Below are 11,646 nucleotides of genomic sequence, written 5' to 3' on the forward strand. Positions count from 1 at the left end.
CCACCCAGATGGAGCCCCTGGTTCCGGTCTCCATGCGGACGGAGCCCCTGGCTCTCAGCTGCGGGGGCTGCCTGTCCCTTTTTCAGGCTCTGGGGCCTGGGAGCATGGGTACCTCTACTTGTGGGGTCTGCTCCCTTTTGGGGTCTCTGGCACGCCAGCTGGAGGAGCTCCAGTCCACAGTCCAGAGACTGCGAGCCATCAGGGACTGTGAGCAGGAGATAGACTCCTACTGCCAGGCCTTTCTCCCTTGGGAGGCAGAGGGTAGACCACTGTCTCCCTTCAGGCCAAAGGAGGACTCCGGGCCCTCCCGCTCTGTCCAGCCAGGGGCATGAACCAAGGTGGTCAAGGGACCTAAGGCCTGCTGCATCAAGGCCCCTGCCCAGCCAGAGCTGAGCAACAGGGACGCACCACTTGCTGCTCCAGCAGAGCCTGCTGAGTTGCCGGCTCCCACAGGCAACATGGGCCCAACTGCAGCTCCCACCCCTGCTCTCCCCAAGACAAAACTTAAGGTGTTTGTTGTGGGAGACTCCCTCCTGAGGGGGACTGAGGGGGCAATCTGCCACCCCGACCCCTTAGCCCGGGAAGTCTGCTGCTTCCCGGGGGCCCGCATCCAGGACATTGCGGAGAGGATCCCAAAGCGCCTCAAACCCACAGACCACTATCCCATGCTCCTTATTCATGTGGGCACCAATGACATGGCTCGGAGTGCTCCCAGCTGGGTCATGAGGCGCTACAGGGATTTGGGAGCGGGGCTAAATGGTCTGGGGGCACAGGTGGTGTTCTCATCAATCCTCCCAGTCTCAGGCTATGGGCTGAGGAGGGAGAGGAGGATCTACGTGGTCAACCAAAGACTGCAGCGCTGGTGTCATTGGGAAGGCTTTGGCTTTCATGACCACAGCCCGCTCTTTGATGTGAGAGGCAGTGAGCTGCTGGGAAGAGATGGCCTCCACCTCTCTCCCCTAGGGAGGAGGCTCTTCTCAGCCAGACTGACTGACCTGCTCCACCAGGCTTTAAACTAAGCCCGCTGGGGGACGGGGGGACTACCGCCACTGCTGGCCCGCTGAGCAACCTTGCAAAGCCATCGGATCAAGGCACTTAAGGGAGCCCACCCCAGCCCCAGCCCTGGTAAAATCTGTGGGCAAGGAAGGAGCCCCCCAGGGGGCACTTGCCTGCCTGTACACAAATGCCAGGAGCTTGGGCAATAAGCAGGAGGAGCTCATCCTCCTGCTCAGTGCAAACAATTATGATGTCATAGAGATAACGGAGGCCTGGTGGGACTCCACCCATGACTGGACCACGGGTATAGATGGCTATACCCTGTACAGGAGTGATAATGTAGATAAAAGGGGCGACGGTATAGCTCTCTATCTTAAGGAAAGATAGACGTCCCTGCAAGCCGATATTGGCGACCAGGATGGACGACTGGAGACCCTGTGGGTTAAAATCCTTGGGGAACACGGCACAGGGATCACATTCGTGGGAGTCTACTACAGACCTCCCACCAAAGTCCTGAGCTTGACCAGGAGTTTGCCCGGGAACTGGCTGAGGCAGCATGCTCCACGACCATGGTTGTCATCGGAGACTTCAATTACCCAGACATCTCGTGGGAGGATCGCTTAGCAAAATCTGAGTGGTTGCAAAGCTTTCGCCTGTGTGTGGATGACCTCTACCTGACTCAAGAAATCTATGGGCCAACGAGAGGCAAAGCACTGCTCGACCTAGTATTGGCTACTGGGGATGACCTAGTCGGCGACCTAGTGATCGATGGGATGCTGGGTGACAGAGACCACGAGCTGATCACCTTCACCATCCGCCAAAAGGTGGCAAGTCAGTCAGCAACACGGAAGTCCTTGACTTCAGGAAAGCCGACTTTGACAATCTCAGGAGGCTTGTCAGTGAGGCCCTAAGGGACCATGACCCCAGGGAGAGGGGAGTTCAAGAAGAGTGGTTGCTCAAGGGAGTGATCCTCAATGCACAAACTAAGTCTATTCCCTCTCGGAGGAAAGGCAGCAAGAGGGCACAGCAGCCCCCCCCACCCCCTCACCCCAGGCTCTCCAGGGACCTAGCAGACCTCCTGAGGCTAAAAAGAAAGGCCTACAAAGGATGGAGGATGGGAGTCACCTCCAAGGAGGGTTACTCTGCAATGGTCCGGTCCTGTAGGGAGCTGACCAGGAAAGCCGAGGCTGCAACTGAACTCCAACTAGCTTTGAGCATCAAGGACAATAAAAAGTCCTTTTTCAGATATGTGTGGAGCCGGAGGAAAAGCAGGGGCAACATTGGACCCCTGCTGAACCAGATGGGGCAACTGACAACTGACACCCAGGAAAAAGCCAACCTATTAAATAGGTAGTTTGCGTAGGTCTTTCATCAGTCCCATGGGACGCCCATGCCCGCTATGGGACAGGGAAGTCTGGGTGAGGGTGATCCCCTGCCCTCCATTAATGCTGACTTCGTGAAGGAACATCTTGAGAAGCTGGATACCTTCAAGTCAGCCGGCCCTGACAATCTTCACCCCAGGGTACTCAAGGAGCTGGCGAGCATCATAGCCCAGCCTCTAGCACGGATCTTTGAAAACTCTTGGCGTTCTGGTGTTGTGCCCGAAGACTGGAAGATGGACAATGTGGTGCCTATCTTCAAGAAAGGGAGGAAAGTGGATCTGGCTAACTATAGGCCCATTAGCCTGACTTCTATCCCGGGGAAGATCTTAGAAAAGTTTATTAAAAAGGCCATCCTTAAAGGACTGGCCGAAGTCAACATCTTAAGGGATAGCCAGCACGGGTTTGTTGCGGGTAGGTCTTGCTTGACCAATCTCATTTCCTTCTACAACCAGGTGACCTATCACCTGGACAGGGGAGAAGAGATTGATGTCATATATCTTGACTTCAAAAAAGCCTTCAATATGGTGTCCCATGATCACCTCTTGGTGAAGCTGGCCAATTGTCGCCCTGGTCCTCCATGATCCACTGGCTGGAAAATTGGTCCATGGTCAGACCCAGAGGGTAGTAATTGATAGAAGTCACTCATCATGGTGTCCTGTGACCAGTGGGGTCCCCCAGGGCTCTGTTCTTGGACCCATACTGTTCAACATCTTCATTAAAGATGTGGACACTGGAGTCAGAAGCGGACTGGCCAAGTTCGCCGATGACACCAAACTTTGGGGCAAAGCATCCACACCAGAAGACAGGCGGGTGATCCAGGCTGACCTGGACTGACTCAGCAAGTGGGCGGATGAGAATCTGATGGTGTTCAACGCTGATAAATGCAAGGTTCTTCACCTTGGGAAGAAAAGCCCGCAGCATCCTTATAGGCTCGGCAGTGCTATGTTGGCTAGCACTATGGAAGAAAGAGACTTGGGGGTCATCATTGACCACAAGATGAACATGAGCCTGCAATGTGATGTTGCGGCTAGTAAAGCGACCAAAACGCTGGCTTGCATCCATAGATGCTTCTCAAGCAAATCCCGGGACGTCATTCTCCCCTTGTACTCGGCCTTAGTGAGGCCACAGCTGGAGTACTGCATCCAGTTTTGGGCTCCCCAATTCAAAAAGGATGTGGAGAAGCTTGAGAGAGTCCAGAGAAGAGCCACGCGCATGATCAGGGGTCAGGGAAGCAGACCCTACGATGACAGGCTGAGAGCCCTGGGGCTCTTTAGCCTGGAAAAGCGCAGGCTCAGGGGTGATCTGATGGCCACCTACAGGTTTATCAGGGGTGACCACCAGTATGTGGGGGAACGTTTGTTCACCAGAGCGCCCCAAGGGATGACGACTAGGTCGAACGCTCATAAACTACTACAAGACCGTTTCAGGCTGGACATAAGGAAGAATTTCTTTACTGTCCGAGCCCCCAAGGTCTGGAACAGCCTGCCACAGGAGGTGGTTCAAGCTCTTACATTGAACACCTTCAAGAGCAAGCTGGATGCTTATCTTGCTGGGATCCTATGACCCCAGCTGACGTCCTGCCCTTTGGGCAGAGGGCTGGACTCGAGGATCTTCCGAGGTCCCTTCCAGCCCGAATGTCTATGAAATCTAGGAAATCTATGAAGATACAAGGGGGTCGTGGGGAGAGGGATTTAACGGTGAGGGTCTACTACACACCGGGGAAGAGCTGGACCGGGAATTTTCAGGCCGGCTTGCAGAGGCACTTAAGGCAAGGGATGTAGTTGTCATAGGTAATCTAAATTACCCGGACTTCTCCTGGGAGCAGCAGTCAGCCAGGTTGGACCCTTCTAGGAGTTTCCTGGCCGAGATACAGGACCTCCACTTAACCCAGGAGGTGCACAGTCCCACCAGAGGAAATGCCCTGTTGGCCCTGGTGCTGGCCACAGGTGATGATCTGGTAAGGGGGCTCCAGGTCCTGGACCACCTGGGTGATAGCGATCATCGCTTGCTGGAATTCATCCAGTGCAGGGTGTCAAGGGCCTGCAGCAAGGCGGTAGCCCTAGACTTCAAAAGGGCCGACTTCAACGAGTTGAGGAGATTGGTGGGAGAGGCGCTGGGGTTCTCAAGGACAGGGGAACTCAGTGCCCAAGATGAGTGGTTGTTCCTTAAGGAGATGATACTCGGGGCCCAAGGTGTGAAGATCCCAACAAGAAGCAAGGGGGGCAAGAGTGCCCAAAAGCCTCCCTGGCTCACCAAGGACATCCAGGAATGCCTGGTTGCCAAAAAGGTGGCGTACACCCGGTGGAAGGTTGGGACTATCTCCAAAGAAGAGTAGACCTCCACTGCTCGTGCCTGTACGGGGGCTGTTAGGAAAGCTAAGGAAGACATAGAGTTAGGACTAGTGTCCAAGATCAAGGATAATAAAAAGTCCTTTTTGAAATATATAGGGAGGATGAAAAAGGCGCTGGGAAATGTGGGGCCCCTGCAAGATGCTCTGGGAAATCTGCTGGTTGCATCAGAAGAGAAGGCAGACCTCTTTAACAAATTCTTCACCTCCGTTTTCTTGGGCAGGGACCGGGACTCCCCCACTGTGTTTCCGGACAGACTCGAGGGGAATGCCCCAAGACCTAAGGTTGAGGAGGACCAGGTTAGAGTGTTTCTGGAGGGGCTGGGCATGTTCAAGTCAGCAGATCCAGATGCTCTCCACCCCAGGGTGTTGAGGGAGCTAGCAGGGGTTATTGCAGGGCCCTTGGCATGGCTTTATGAGTGCTCGTGGTGCTTGGGCCAGGTGCCACATGTTTGGAAGATAGTCAATGTGGTTCTCATCTTTAAGAAAGGGAGGAGGGAGGACCCAGGTAACTATAGGCCCGTCAGTCTTACTTCAATCCTGGGGAAACTCTTTGAGAAGATCATCAAGGAGCCCATCTGTGACGGGCTGGCATCGGGGATGATGCTTAGGGTCAACCAGCACAGTTTCATTAGGGACAGGTCATGTCAGACCAACCTGATTGCCTTTTACGATCAGGTCACAAAAGGATTGGATGCAGGTGTCGCCATGGATGTAGTCTTTCTGGACTTCAGCAAGGCCTTTGACACTGTCTCCCACCCCATCCTCATTAAAAAACTAGGCGACTGTGGCATCGATGAGTACATGCTCAGATGGATTGCTAATTGGCTGATGGGTTGTACTCAGAGGGTGGTGGTGGATGGGTGATATTCGACCTGGGGGGAAGTGGGCAGCAGTGTCCCCCAGGGCTCGGTCATTGGGCCCGCGCTGTTCAATTTCTTTATCAGTGATTTGGACGACGGGGTGAAAAGCAACCTGTTCAAATTTGCTGATGATACCAAAATCTGGGGTGAGGTGGGCACACTAGCAGGGAGGGACACACTGCAGAAAGATCTGGATAGGTTGCAGGGGTGGGCTAACAAAAACAGGATGCATTTCAATACGAACAAGTGCAGGGTGCTGCACTTGGGCAGTAGTAACCGACAACATGCTAATAAGATGGGAAACTCCCTTCCTGAGAGCAAGGAGGCAGAAAGGGATCTTGGAGCCTTCATTGACGCCAAGATGAACATAGGTCGACAATGCAAAGTCACGGTCGGCAGGGCTAACCGGACCCTATCATGCATCCACATGTGCATCTCAAGTAGGTGCAAGGAGGTGATTCTTCCCCTCTGCTCAACACTGGTCAGGCCACAGCTGGAGTACTGTGTCCAGTTCTGGGCACCCCACTTCAAGAGGGATGTGGACAACATTGAGAGGATCCAGAGGAGGTCCGCCCACATGATCCAGGGACAGAAGGGCAGACCCTACAATGAGAGGCTACGGGACCAGAACCTGTTCATCCTTGTTTCCCCCAGCACCCCCCGAGATAACAAGGAATAACGGCCACAAGTTGTTGGACAGTAGGTTTAGATTAGACATCCGTAGGAACTACTTCACAGTCAGGGCGTTTAGGATCTGGAACCAACTTCCAAGGGAAGTGGTGCTGGCTCCTACCCTGGGGGTCTTTAAGAAGCTGCTCGATGCCTACATGGCTGGGGTCACTTGAGCCCAGTTTCTCTCCTGGCCAGGCAGGAGGTCAGACTTGAAGATCAGCAAGGTCCCTTCCAACCTGACTTCTATGATTCTCTGATGTCAGCACTCGTTCCTGCCCAGGGCAGGAGGTCGGACTTGATTATCTGTTCAGGTCTCTTCTGACCCTAGAAACTATGAATAATGTCTTCCCTTTTCCTCTGCAGTCCACTCCACTCTTCCTTTCTACTCTGCCTCCGTCCTTTCCTATACTGTCTCTCTGTCTTTAAGACAGTGTCTTAACTAACTCCTCTGCCTTGCTTGGCCCAGCTCCACCGCCACATAAGCACAGAACAACTATCCTATCCAGCCTGGTTCTTTGCACGTGTGACTTCAGTCCGCTGAGAAACAGAAACTGAAAGCCCACAACTTTCAAGAAGCAAGAGCTGGTCGTTAGGCTGGACAGACAGATTGAGCCATTTTCATGAGATGAAAAACTGAAATGAATGCCCATGTTAGATTGGTAGGTAACTCAACATGTGTGAGTGTGACAGAGCCATTCATTCATTTTTATGAGACGGTAAGTGTAAGTTTAGCATGTTTGAAATGAGATTTAATTGTAACTGTTATTTTTTTAAACGAGAGAGAAATTGATTTTATTGATGATTTTAAAAAAAGAATCCAATTTAAATTTAAAAAATCTGATTAAAAAAAAATTGTGTTTATCTACCCTGCATTTGGGGGCAGTCCTGGATGATTGGACAAGGGCAAATCTAGCACCATTCCTTAAGAAATGGAGAAGGACAGTTCAGGGAACTACAGACCAGTCAGCCTCACCTCAGTCCCTGGAAAAACCATGGAGCAGGTCTTCAAGGAATCCACTGTGAAGAACTTGGAGGATAAGGGGATGATTGGGAGCAGTCAGCACGGATTCATCAAGGGCAAGTCATGCCTAACCAACCTGGCTGCCTTCTATGATACGACGGCTGGCTCTGTGGATGCAGGGGTAGCAGTGGACGGCATATCCCTTGATTTTAGGGTTTTATATCTCCCTACCTGCCTTCTGACACCTCCAGGGAAGGAATTCGACCTGATCAACGCATCAAAGAGCTACTCAACACAGCTCACAAAGACACTCTCATGGACCCAGAGGGACAGCCTTCCTGCTTCAGCTACCTCTGTGCAAAAATGAAGTTTCTTTCCTACTTATGGGAACTTTTTACCATCTTGTACCATCTACACTTTTCCCAGACCCTGACAAAGGGACTTTGATCCTGAAAGCTTGCAGAAAAGGACATTTTTCTTCTATTTTCCAGTTGGTCTAATAAAAGGTATCATTTTGGAACCAAGTGTTCTAGTTTTTGAATATTGATTTTAGCAAGGCTTTTGATACAGTCTCGCACAGCATTCTTGCAAGTAAGCTAAGGAAGTCTGGGTTGGATGAATGGAGTGTAAGGTGGACAGAAAGCTGGCTTGATCATCAGACTCAACAGGTAGTGATCAATAGCTCAAGGTCTAGTTGGCAGCCAGTATTAAGTGGAGTGCTCCAGGGTTTGGTTCTGGGGCAGGTTTTGTTCACTATCTTCATTAACAATCTGGAAGAAAGGATGGAGTGCACCCTAAGCAAGTTCACGGATGACACCAAGCTGGGGGAAGTAATAGCTACACTACAGGGTGAGTCTAGGATTCAGAGTGAACGAGACAAATGGGAGGATTTGGCCAAAAGAAATCATATGTGGTCCAACAAGGACACGTGCAAAGTCCTGTACTTAGGATGGAGCAATCCCAGGCACCGCTACAGGCTTGAAACCAACCGGTTAAAGAGCAGCTCTGCAGGAAAGGACGTGGGGTTACAGTGGAAAAGAAGCTGGATAGGAGTCAGCAGTGTGCCCTTGCTCCCAAGAAGGCTAATGCCATCCTGGACTGCATTGGAAGGAGCCTTGTCAGCAAATAGACAGAAGTCATTATTGCCCTCTTCTCCATTGGTGAGTACTCATCTGGAGTACTGGGTCCAGTTTTGGGACGCCAACTTCAGAAAGGATGTGGGCAAGTTGGAGCTAGCCAACAGAGGGCAGTGAAAGTGCAGAGGGGGCTGAGGGACATGATTGGAAGGAGAGTCAAAGGGAACTGGACTTTAATATCCTGGAGAAACGAAGACGGGGGTGTGGATTTGATAGCAGCCTTTAGTTACCTGCAGAGTGGGTCCAAAGATTCATAGACTGTAAGCCTGGAAGGGACCTCGGACGATCCCAAGCAGGAAAGATAACTGGGGTCAGGTGACTCCAGCTAGGTGATTGTCCATTTTCCTGTTGAAGATTTCCAGGGTCGGTGATTGCACCAGCTCTGGAGGGAGCTTCTTCCACAGTCTGGACACTCTAACTGTAAAGAAGTTTTTCCTACTGTTGAGCCCAAAACGGTCTTCCAGGAGCTTGTGACCATTACTCCTCGTGCTCCCCCGAGGGTGCTGTGATGAACAGTTGTTCACCGAGCTCTTGCTGTACTCCCCTGATGTAGTGGTAAGCTGCTACCAGGTCCCTTTTCAGCCTTCTCTTTTTCAGGCTGAAGAGTCCCAGGTCCCTCAGCCTTTCCTCGTATGGCTTGCTGTGCAAGTCTCTGATCATGTGGATGGCTCTTCTCTGGACTCTCTCAAGCTTTACCACTTTCCTGTTGAAGCGTGGTGCCCAGAACTGGATGCAGTACTTCATCTGCGGTGTCACCAAGGCTGAGCAGATCGGAAGAATCACCTCCTTGGTTTTGCTGGAGATGCATCGATTGATGCATGTCAGAGTATTATTTGCTCTGCTGGCTATAGTTCTGGGTTGGATGTGGAGAAGCTTGAGTGAGTCCAGAAAAGAGCCACTTCCATTATTAGAGACCTGAAGAGCAAGCCATACAGACATGGGATTGTTCAGCCTAGAAAAGAGACGACTTTGGGGAGATTTGGTGGCAGCTTACAGTTATATCAGTGGCTAGGCGAACAACTATTCACGAAAGTGTCCCGGGGAAAACCAAGAGCAATGGTCACTAACTCCTAGAAGAAGGTTTCTGACAGGATATGAGGAAATACTTCTTTACTGTTCGTGTGCCTGGACTCTGCAATAAACTCCCAGTGGGTGTGGTGCAGGCACCTACCCTGGGGGTCTTCAGAAGGAGAGTGGATGCACACCTTGCAGGGTTTATTTTATCTCAGCAGTATACCTGCCCAGAGCAGGGTGGTTGCACTTGAGCATCTTATGAGGTTCCTTCCAGCCTTTCATTTCTGTGACTCTAAAAGTAGGCAGAAAGACACATTTCAGAGCATGTGAAATTCCCCAGTGTAGAAATGTTCTGTATGGTCTTTCTTTAGCTCGAGAAAGCATTTGAGCACTTCCCTAAGGAAATTTTCTGAGGGAAAGACAGGAAAAAGAAAGCAAGAGAAAAGCTAACTGACCTTTTGAAACATAAGTACCTCAACCCCGTGCACAAGTTAGAACAAGCCCCTGTACTAGAGATCCTCTGGAAATGAAAACAGGATTCCCTAGGCCCCATTCCTAACCTACTTCTTATCACAGTGATGGGCATCTGATCTGCAGAGGGATTTGAGGAGGACATGAAAACTTGTGAGAATGGTAGAGTAAGCTGAAGAGCCCAGGTCTTAATGTTAATAGAGCAAAGCAGCCAAAGTATCTGGTCTTTGGAGAAGAAGATGTTAGGAAGGAATGTGGACGGAAGCTTCCGCGTACCCTGGTAGAGGTATCTGGGTTACATCACGTGTGCATATGTCACTAGAGGCAGAGTTAAGGAAATGCATCGTCCCTGTGTTGTAGCAGCAGAGGCTGACAAGACTTCCATTAACTTCTGCTGGGTCATATCAGGAACGGTGTGAGAATCCACCCAGGTGCTTATGATCAACAGGCTATTGGAAAGTCAGGCGGGAAGGGTCCTCACACGGTCATCTTGTCCAGCCCCCTGCTTAAGGCGGCACCAGCCCTCACTACACCGTCCCAGATAGGGCTCTGCAGCCAGCTCATGGGACCTGCCAGGGATGGAGACTCCCCCACGTCTCTAGGGCCTGTTCCTGCCCTCAGTCCTGCTTGGAGTCACAAAGTTCCTCATCTCAGCCTCCTATTCCCTTGCTGAATCTCGGGACCGTTGCTCCTCATTCTGTCCTCTGCAGCCACAGAGAAAAGCCCATCTCCAGCCTCTCTGCCATTGCCCTGCAGGACACTGCAGACTGGTCAAATCCCCACTCAGTTTTCTTCTCTCCAGACTCAATCCCCCCAGCTCTTCCAGCCTGTGTTCAGCTGTCTTGCCTCCCAGGCTCTGATCATCTTGGTTGCTCTGCATTCGGCTCTTCCCAATCTGTCCACGTCCTCCTGGCAGTGTGGGGCCCAGCCCTGGGCAGTTTCCAGCGCAGGATGGAGCAGGAGAACCACCGCCCTGCCCTTGGCAGGGACTTTCCTGTCCAGACAACTCTGGAGGCTGGAGGCTTTGTCTGCAACAAATGCACTGGTTTACCTGGGTTCTCAGGCTAAAAGCACAGGTCATTGTGCCCAAAAGCTTGCTTCCTGCCCCAGCCAACTACCAGCTGGATCAAGAAAAGGGATCATAAAAAGGTCCTGGATTCTCCTGCATAATGTGGCAGGACTCAGCAGGTAGCACTGTTATTCACTATACTGTGATGTTACAGGATTGGAAGAGACCTCAAGCATCTAATCCAGGCCTCTGCATGGAGGCAGCAGGACACTCTTCCTAAGCCACTACACACAGCCCCCATCCAACCTCTGCTTGGAAACCTCCAGGGAAGCAGAGTCTGCAGCTCCCTGGGGCAGCTGGTCCTGTTGCCCTGCTGCTCTGACATTAAGAAAGATTTTTCCCCTGCGATTTCCTCGCCATCTGTTTTGCTGCACTTCAAACCCCTGGTTGCATGTTCTGCTGTCTGGGAATGACTGTCACAGGAACATGAAGATTTCCAGAATCTCTCCCAGATCCATTCACACTGGCTGTCAGGAGTGAATGGTGCAGGCCAGGCAGAGCTGATCTGCCTTTGTGTCGGGTGTCTGGATTCAGCCCAAATGTGCAAAAGTCAGGGGAAGATGTGGGCGCATACTAGCGGTGCTGGCTGCAGCGGTCTGGATGGTGCAGGGGCAACATGCAGGGGTGGATGCTGCAAGCTCCCTGAGGGCAGGGAATGTCCCATGGCTGCAGCACTTGCAGGTTGGCCTTGACCAGCATGAGCTGGTCCGGTGCCAGGGCAGCACTGGGCCAGGT

Source organism: Alligator mississippiensis, chromosome 2 (genome assembly GCF_030867095.1).
Source record: "Alligator mississippiensis isolate rAllMis1 chromosome 2, rAllMis1, whole genome shotgun sequence".
NCBI classification, from domain to species: Eukaryota; Metazoa; Chordata; order Crocodylia; family Alligatoridae; genus Alligator; species Alligator mississippiensis.